Genomic DNA, 10,625 nt, shown 5'->3' with positions numbered 1-10,625 from the left:
CTACCCCGAAAGTTGCAGAACCACCACCACCTTCTCCACCTGCTCTGACTCCATCACCACCTCTACCTGTCTCACATCATCCCTAAACTACCAACCCATCATCACCCCCTAACTATCTAGCCCCTTATTCCCTCAATCTCTCACGTTTCTTCCCTGAAACCCTAAGCGTGATAGGTTGATGAAGTAGGTGACCTAGAGATGAAATTGAGGCATGGGAAGGAGCAGAGAAGGGAGAAGAAGCATGGGTTGAAGACGGACTCGTCTTATCACGTTTGGTAAGTTCGAAAATCAAAACCCTAGTCTACTGTCAATTTGGGGGAATTTATTAAAAAACCCTAATTTTCTGTTAGGGAGAGCATCAGAAGATATGGGTCTGATTTGTACTGTCAAATTAGGTAGAAACAATTTACCTAATTTCTGTTTGATTTTAGGGATTTTTTTGGGAAGAACCCTAATTTTGTAATTTGGGGGAAAACCCAAATTGGGTCTGTGGGTATAAATAGAAGGGACTGGTGTGATGTAAAGGCTTATGCTGGAATAGCCAGTGTCCAGAACTGTTATGTTCAGTTAATTTTTTTTTGAGTCTCTTCAATTTGTGTTGTTTCATGCACTGTTCCTGTTTAATCATGTATGTGTTCTGTTCAATTTGTTGTTCATGTTAAGCTGCTGTTAATGTGATGTTTGTGATGTTTGTTCCTTCATTGTTCATCTTTTGTTCATTATTTATGTTTTCCTGTTCTCTAATGTTCTTGTTATGTATGTTCTAAACCTCAAATGCTAGGACTAGATGAAACCATGAATCAATAAGATAGTCTTCATCATGTGCAGCTCATGTTCAGTGTTGCTAAGCCCTTAGACTAGTTGTGCTTTAATCAGACAATTAGCACTTTGGTAATTTTCTTAGCTGTGAGTAGAATATCCCTTAGGTTAATGGTGGATTCAACATCCTAGTGTTCTTTCATCACTCTTGTTTACTGTTTTGTGTGAATGTTAGGCTAAAGCCTGTGAAGCATTGGATTGATTGAGCAGTGGGGAGAAACTAGTGCTCACTAGTGACTGTAAGCAAGCTGGTTCTCTTCCCACTCTAGTAGTATGCCTAGGCTCACCTTCACCATTTCACCTTCACCATCTCCCCTGCCCTTGGCTTTGTTTTTTTTTTGTTTTTTTTACTTCACTGTCTTCTTCACACCCCTGCCCTTGGCTTAGGCCTTGGTTCCATTGTTCTTGTTTAGTTTCATTGTACTGTCACATTTACTTCACTATTACCTTGTGTTTATTGTTTTATCATCCATTGCCTCATTATTTCACTACTATCTTCATCACTTTCACAATCTTTTGTCACTGCTTTGTTTAGTGCATTGTTGTTTAGTTCTTTGCTGTTTAGTCATTGTCTTGTTTAATTTTCTTCATTGTCTTTGCCTTAGGCTAACTGCCTTTGTATTATTGCCTCACTGCCTTCTTCCTCTATCTTTGTTGTTTTGGACTAGAGCCATTGTTGCTCACTGTTACCTGTCTCTCCTGGTCACTTCTTTTCTTCTTGACCAAAAACTCTCTAAGCCCACTGTACATTGTTTGTACAAACTGAAGCCCAGTTCACTAAGGCAAAGACCCAGTTCAATCCAAAGATCAAGCCCAGTTCAATTCACATCAGAAACCAACTGAACCCAAGTTCAGCCCATCAAAACCACTGAAAGCCCAACTCATTCCAAGGGTATTCATAACCCATTAGCACTCAAAAGCCCATTGATTATTCATAGCCCAATAGCAATTTAGAGCCCAAAGTAGCTAAATACTCCAAACACACCCAGTCTCTGTGGATCGACCCGTACTTGCACGAGCTACAACCGACGACCGTGCACTTGCGGTATTACTGTAGGCCCGTTTCATTTCGCTTCAATTTTATACGCTTTCCCGGGCCCACCAAGTTTTTAGCGCCGTTGTCGGGGATTGGTGCTGTGTTTTTCTTGTAGTTTTATTAGCTATTTTTGCATTTCACTGCATAGCATTTGCATCTGCATCTGTTTCACTTCATTTGCTGTTGGACCTGCTGTTCTGAACCTGTTTTTCCTCTGCTGGGACGCCACCAAGGAAAAGAACCAAAGCCCAACTGGGTTTTTGCAACAATATCAGAGCAGCTGGGCTGTGCTTAAAAGGTAACCCATTTAAGAGAACCCGAATTGTGGGCTTCCAATTTTTTAATTGTGGGCTGTAATATTAAAGCCAATTTTTGGGCTTCTCTTATTTTCTGTTGGGTTTGTAATAATTTATTTGTGGGCTTGTTTGTTTAATTTGTGGGCTTGTGTATTTAATTTTTGTGAGCTTGTTTAATTTGGACTTGTATTTTGTATTCTGGGTTTTTAAACCCAGCTGAGCTTGTAACCGATCACGCTAGTTGAACTCGTTAGTGGGCCGAGTACCCAAATTCTAGGCCGAGATTTTGGACTCAGTTCCACCAAAAGTTTTCAACCAAGCTGGGCCAAAGCAAACACAAAACCAACAGTGGGCTTGCTCCCATTCAAAAACCAAATTTTATTTTCTTTTCAAAAAAAAAAAAAAAAAAAAAAAATTCTTTTGCTCCCAATTTCAAAAAAAACCAAAAATTTCTCCCATAAAAACCAAAGTTTTCCAAATGTTTCCCTAAAAAACCAAAATTTTTCTTTTTCCCGCCAAAACCAAATGTCTCCCGACAAAACCAAATTTTTTCCAAAAAGTCCAATCCCATTAAAAACCAAAATTTGCTTGTAGATAATGTGTTAGTTAAATTTCCTTTTGTATATATTTTGTGCTCATCCATTGTGACTCCGAATATGTTGGAATTTTGCCTTGGATAACGGAGTTTTAATTCTGCTTTCGCCGAAATCGGGTATTCTCTCTCCTTTTACTCTACTCAGCATGTCCCTTTCCATATGTTGCATTTTAATTCGTTCCATATTTTGAAACATTGAGGACAATGTTTAGTTTAGGTTTGGGGGTATAGAGTGGATACCATGATAATATGCTATAATTGAAAACGAACTCCTTATTCTTTTGAAAAAATCGAAAAAATTCAAAAAAATTAAAAAAATGAAAAATCATAAAAATGGAGCTCATTTACCTTGAAATGTTGACTCTTGTGCAAATATGTAATTATTAGGAGTCTTAGTCTAGATATTTAGGCACCCTGATTCTAGCACAATTCACATAGTGCTAAGAAATTTGCACGCGCACGATCTACCAATACATGTATAGCCTCGATCTTCAAGGTGTTTGATAGGAAGTTACGATTGCCAATCACTTTAGAATACTGAACGAAACTTGACTAGCTTGTTCTTTGGTTGGTTGGGATAGAAGGTGGAGGTTACATTAAGAAAGACAACCATCGAATTTAACTGGGTGCATCAAAAAGGGCTACCTCTTGCAAAGTGTCATGTAATCTTTTGTTTCCTTTTGTATATGTATCAAATGTGTTGTTGCTATCCAAAAAAAAAAAAAAAAAAAAAAAAAAAAAAAAAAAAAAAAAAAAACGATGTATATATTCAGAAAAAAAAAATATATATATCAGAAAAATACAAAAAAATCAAGTATTTATCAATTCCATCCTCTCTTGTTCCAAAAATAAAAGAGAGTAGTCAATGTAAATAAGAGTCATGTAAAGAGTCATTTTGTTGTTTCATTGTAATAAGCAAGGAAGGGTGTATGCCATTGATGTACAACGCGAGTAATTGTGAAATACCTCCAACTCATTCACAATTCTCGTATTGTCCGGACAGCTAGCTAGATTTCGACCTTGGTTCTTAGCCTGAGAAACTATCTCTTGGTGATTAGTAGTCATAACTTCAGATCTTTCTTTACACATGTGTAGATACACTTTACACTCTTATCACATGTCTTTTTTTGTTATCAGTGCTAGGATTGTGCCTTTGATAGCTAGATTGACATCTCCATTTTGCTGTGAGCTTAAACTGACTTGCACATGTCACATTTGATGGAATCTGAGCTTATATTTTGACCTAGAACTTTGTAGGTACGTTCTAAGCAAACCTTCACGAGACTTCAACTCGTCCACTAGGGACACTTAGTGGTTTAAAAGGCTTAGTGCATACGCTAAATGCATTCGAGAGACCAGCGACAGTGGTATAGGTAGGATTTCCTTATTTTTGTTTTACTTGAGGACAAGTAAAATTCAGGTTTGGGGGTATTTGATGAGTGCCAAATATTGTATATATTTATCCCTTTTTGTTGGCATTTAACTCATCTTTTTTGCATTAATTCTACATTTTATCCCATATTCTGTATTTTCATTGTTTTCAAGAATAAATATTTTTATTAATTAATTTTGCATTTTTAGGTAATAAATAAAGTCTGGATGACTTGCGGAGCGGAAAAGAGCTGAAGAGTGGTGAAAAGCCGGAAGAAATTACGCAAGGAAGCCGCAAAGAATGGAGCGCACGTCCAAAAAGCTAGGAATGGGCTCAAGAAGGAAGAATTGTTCTTAAAGAAGATATGGGCTTGGCATACCCAAGGCCCAAAACCCTTACCCAAACCCATTTTCTATATCCATACCCGCCTCCATTCTCAGCCGTTAGATTGGATCCATCTCATCATCCAATGGTCGCTTCTTCATCGTTCATCAAAATCTGAAGTACCTGAAAAACACCATAGTGCCTAAATTCCAAGCCTTCAGATTAGATCACATTTAGATCCTACGGTCGCTTCTTTGCCTGCGCATCAAATATCGATACTTCCGCTAAACACTTCAGCACCTAACCTCGATCTTCGCCGTTAACTTCGTTGTATCAAGACATCCGACGGTCGCTACCAGCCTCTTCAGGGGAAGCCATCCGATTCACCTACCAGCTTCGCATCCAGTGACTCAGATTCGCCAACATCGAACTTTGATATCCCGCCTCACACACTAGCAACCTATACCTATTAGCCTAAAAACATCGACCATTCTTCTGTTCTCTTCTCTTTCATCTTCTCCCTCTTTCTCCCCTACCCCGAAAGTTGCAGAACCACCACCACCTTCTCCACCTGCTCTGACTCCATCACCACCTCTACCTGTCTCACATCATCCCTAAACTACCAACCCATCATCACCCCCTAACTATCTAGCCCCTTATTCCCTCAATCTCTCACGTTTCTTCCCTGAAACCCTAAGCGTGATAGGTTGATGAAGTAGGTGACCTAGAGATGAAATTGAGGCATGGGAAGGAGCAGAGAAGGGAGAAGAAGCATGGGTTGAAGACGGACTCGTCTTATCACGTTTGGTAAGTTCGAAAATCAAAACCCTAGTCTACTGTCAATTTGGGGGAATTTATTAAAAAACCCTAATTTTCTGTTAGGGAGAGCATCAGAAGATATGGGTCTGATTTGTACTGTCAAATTAGGTAGAAACAATTTACCTAATTTCTGTTTGATTTTAGGGATTTTTTTGGGAAGAACCCTAATTTTGTAATTTGGGGGAAAACCCAAATTGGGTCTGTGGGTATAAATAGAAGGGACTGGTGTGATGTAAAGGCTTATGCTGGAATAGCCAGTGTCCAGAACTGTTATGTTCTGTTAATGTTTTTTTGAGTCTCTTCAATTTGTGTTGTTTCATGCACTGTTCCTGTTTAATCATGTATGTAATCTGTTCAATTTGTTGTTCATGTTAAGCTGCTGTTAATGTGATGTTTGTGATGTTTGTTCCTTCATTGTTCATCTTTTGTTCATTATTTATGTTTTCCTGTTCTCTAATGTTCTTGTTATGTATGTTCTAAACCTCAAATGCTAGGACTAGATGAAACCATGAATCAATAAGATAGTCTTCATCATGTGCAGCTCATGTTCAGTGTTGCTAAGCCCTTAGACTAGTTGTGCTTTAATCAGACAATTAGCACTTTGGTAATTTTCTTAGCTGTGAGTAGAATATCCCTTAGGTTAATGGTGGATTCAACATCCTAGTGTTCTTTCATCACTCTTGTTTACTGTTTTGTGTGAATGTTAGGCTAAAGCCTGTGAAGCATTGGATTGATTGAGCAGTGGGGAGAAACTAGTGCTCACTAGTGACTGTGAGCAAGCTGGTTCTCTTCCCACTCTAGTAGTATGCCTAGGCTCACCTTCACCATTTCACCTTCACCATCTCCCCTGCCCTTGGCTTTGTTTTTTTTTTTTGTTTTTTTTACTTCACTGTCTTCTTCACACCCCTGCCCTTGGCTTAGGCCTTGGTTCCATTGTTCTTGTTTAGTTTTATTGTACTGTCACATTTACTTCACTATTACCTTGTGTTTATTGTTTTATCATCCATTGCCTCATTATTTCACTACTATCTTCATCACTTTCACAATCTTTTGTCACTGCTTTGTTTAGTGCATTGTTGTTTAGTTCTTTGCTGTTTAGTCATTGTCTTGTTTAATTTTCTTCATTGTCTTTGCCTTAGGCTAACTGCCTTTGTATTATTGCCTCACTGCCTTCTTCCTCTATCTTTGATGTTTTGGCCTAGAGCCATTGTTGCTCACTGTTACCTGTCTCTCCTGGTCACTTCTTTTCTTCTTGACCAAAAACTCTCTAAGCCCACTGTCCATTGTTTGTACAAACTGAAGCCCAGTTCACTAAGGCAAAGACCCAGTTCAATCCAAAGATCAAGCCCAGTTCAATTCACATCAGAAACCAACTGAACCCAAGTTCAGCCCATCAAAACCACTGAAAGCCCAACTCATTCCAAGGGTATTCATAACCCATTAGCACTCAAAAGCCCATTGATTATTCATAGCCCAATAACAAATTAGAGCCCAAAATAGCTAGAGAACTCCAAACACACCCAGTCTCTGTGGATCGACCCGTACTTGCACGAGCTACAACCGACGACCGTGCACTTGCGGTATTACTGTAGGCCCGTTTTCATTTCGCTTCAATTTTATACGCTTTCCCGGGCACACCAGTTACCAGCCGCCATAGTCTCTGACAATGGAAAGCAGTTGGAGGGAAAGAACATAGACATGTTTTTCAACACTTTCAACATTCAGAAAAATAAGTCCACTCTGATATACCCTAAAAGCAATGGACAAGCGGAGGAAACTAACAAGACGATAGCGATAAACTTAAAAAAGAAGTTGGGGGCATACAAAAAAATATGGTGTGAATAGCTACACAATGTCTTATGGGCCTACCGAACTACAAGAAGAGCGGTTACGGGAGAAACTTCGTTTTTGCTAACCTACGGAGCAGAAGCAGTCATCCCAACGGAGATAATACTGCCAACAACAAAAACAGAGGCGTGGGAAAAGAACCTGACGACGGACCTGATGCTGGAAAAGCTTGATGTTCTCGAAGAAAGACGAGAAGTGGCTTTGCAAAAGATGGTAAACTATCAACGAAGTCTAGCACGTGAATACAACAAAAGGGTTATCCCAAGGATCTTCGTGGTCGAAGAATACGTGCTACGACAGATACCACCATATCAGAGGAAGAAGGAGTGGGGAAAACTAGATCCAACATGGGACATGCCCTACATCATACACGACGTTGCGGGAAAGGATCATACTACCTAAGGAACCTCAAAGGAGAAGTATTACAACACCCCTGGAACGCAATGTACCTAAAGAAGTACTATCCGTAAGTGAATGGTTATCACTCAGGAGAATAAGGGAAGGGGAAACGGCCCACCATGTTCTATCCCTGATCAAAGGTATTATAAACCTTACTAATCAATGAAAGAAACTTTTTGCTAAGAAAAAAGTCTATTTTGATTAAATAAAAACTGGGTTAGAATATACACCCTCCGTCAGAATTGACGATGAGACAAGGCAAGGCAAAACTGCGCATGTGTTAATACTCGGATCCTCGGAGTGATAGCTCCATTCATGAGGCAATAAGAAAAAGTAAGACATCCCCTATAGAGATACCTTGTCAAAGTAAGCATCCTTCGCGCTGAACGCGTAGGGTTATAGGAAAATCATTGCCCACGTAGGAGCCCTCGCCACCATGGTACCTTCTGGCCAAAGGATACTTGGGCAGGATGATGAATGTTCCACCAAAGGTTAAAAATACCTTAGCACCTTGTGATAACTCGAATGTGCAAATAACTAGACACAACACGGCTACATATATTCATGCAATACTAAGGGAACCATAATAATGTTACCAAAATACGACTAACACGTCTTAAAAGTTGCAGATGACAAAGGTTCAGAACATAACGAAGCATTGTTTCAAGGAAAGGAGACAACAAAGACCCCTCAACTGGGGGCATAACACAACAAAGAATTCAGTTAAAGAGAAACGGGACACATCAAGGGTAAGGAAGATGAGGAAAGACAACTCCTTCGGCTTGGAGATTGACCTCGGCAAAGGCATTGCTAATGTAATCAATGGTCGAACGCTCGAATTGCACCTTCATCTGAGAAGCCTGAGCTTCTAGATCCGAAGCCGACTTCTGGCGAAGCTCCATCATCTAAGCGCAGAGCTGACGGTTAGCTTGCTGAAGCGCCTCAGCCTTAAACTTAGCAGCAACATCAAATTGGCGAGAAATCTCCAACGAGGATATTTGACCTTTAAGACGGGTAATCTTAGCATTTGCACCCAATAGCTGTTTCTGGAGACCTGCAGAAACGAAGGGTATAAGAAGTAAAGAAACAAAGCAAGTAAAGGTACGAAGGATGCCGCGGAAAAATAAGGGCCCTAAGCTACCTCCTGCATGGATAAGGGATTCTTCTAAACTATGTTGAGCCTCAGCAAGATCCACCTCAGCGGCGTCGAGATCTTCCACAAGCGTATCTCGTTCCGTACGAAGATCATCAACATCAATCCGGAGCGAAGTATTCTCAGAGGATAAAGCTTGGTAAACATTTTCTAACTCTTCCAACCTTTTTACTAAAGACGCATGAGACATCGAAGAAGACACAGAGCCAGCTTCGATAAGTTTTTTCTTAAGAGAACAGACCTCAGAAGACAAGACGTTTTCGTTCTGCAGTAACCTTAGCTAAGGAAGCGCAGGCATCTTCAAAATCTGCATGATACTTCTTGTGGATAACTTCTTGGGCTGAGAAACGTTTCCCGGCTAAGGAAATATCCTCCTTTTGCTTTAAAATGAGACTCTCCTTCCAATTAAGGGCTTCATCACACTCCTTACGAAGCAAAGCCATCTGCTTCACTAATTCCGCATTATGAGCAGACTCAAGGGAAAGTTGGGCCTCATTATGGACAGTTACGTTCATCATCCTATCAAATTTTTTCTGATAATACCATACATCGGAGGTTAACTTGGCTACTTGATCCCGGAGGCATCTAAGTTCACTAGAACTACCAGCTGGCAGGCGAAGGATATCTTAGAATTAGGTAGCCAAGCAAGAACGAAGAAAAAGCTAAGGTAAAGAAGAAACGAACCTATGGCTTTAGAAGATTCAGCAGCTAAGGCAGAGTCGGCAGCTTTACGCCCGTCTTCAGCAACTTTGGAAGCATTATTGGCCCTCTCAAGAGTCAACAAACAATCCTCTAAGGATCTCTGAGTCTTCCTCAGACCATCCTCTAACAAAGACACCTTAGCCACGAAAATAACTTTACTTGACGAAGGTCACCATGAGATAACAGGAAGATGTTCCTGACAAGAATGCTCAGGAAAAACAACAAACCAAATACGCTTAATCCTACATAACTTGGACAAGGCGTTTATAATACCGAAGGGTACATATTAATTCAAACACGAGGAATATTCGAAAATCGAACCCGCACAAATATGGTGTCGACTGGCGAATAAAGGATGGCTCAAACTTGGCCACAAGGATCAGTACATATCTAGGTGTGAAATGCCAGGGGAAAGGATGAAATTTATTTCTAGTGAAAACATATTCGCCGTCAAACAAGACAGAGTTAAATTACAAAGACGGCCAACTTCAGCAAAGGGGAGAGGTCTATCAAGGATACCTCGCTAACAGAGGACTGTGAGAGGCAAACACAAGACCAACCACGAAGGAGAAAACACCATATAAGCAAAGATACTTTTTCCATTTGAAAGCAATGTGAATCAACTTTCCAAAGGAAAAAGGGGGCAAGCATACATCAACCACAGTCAAAGGCGTCAAAGGAACATACATCGTTCTAAAACATCAAAAGGAAGTATTTTAACTAAGAAGAAGAAGATCCTAAGCCTACAATGTCTCCTGAACCATCCCCGGATTCGAAAAGCTTCTTCTCAGCAATAGGGGTCACCACCGAAGCATCGCATAAAGACCGTAGAATACGCCAGAAATCACCACCATACTACATCTCTACAGAAGGGGACACCCTAACCATACGATTTTCAGCAGATGCCGGCTCAATCACACCAGGTGAAACCCTTCTCTTCTTTTCCCTAACGGCTACTGAATTACTAGCGGAGCCAGGAACAATCTTAGCAGCAGAACCTGGGGCAGTTCCTCCAGCAGAGAAAGCAGAAGTAGACTACAAAGGGAAGTAGGAGTATATGAGAATATATACGGAACAAAAATAACATAAAGAAACTTGAAACGAAGCGGAAGTCACCTTATGAGAAGCAACATGGTGGGAAACCCAAGGATGGTATTCATCACGGTTCATGAGTAAGGAAAAGGCCGTATGAGAAACGTCGGGGTCCGCAGAAGCGAATCCGACCCAAGGACCCGTCAAAAGAAAAGGAGTATATGCCCAAC

This window comes from Papaver somniferum, chromosome 9 (genome assembly GCF_003573695.1).
Source record: "Papaver somniferum cultivar HN1 chromosome 9, ASM357369v1, whole genome shotgun sequence".
Lineage (NCBI taxonomy): Eukaryota > Viridiplantae > Streptophyta > Magnoliopsida > Ranunculales > Papaveraceae > Papaver > Papaver somniferum.
This window is presented reverse-complemented; position numbering follows the sequence as displayed.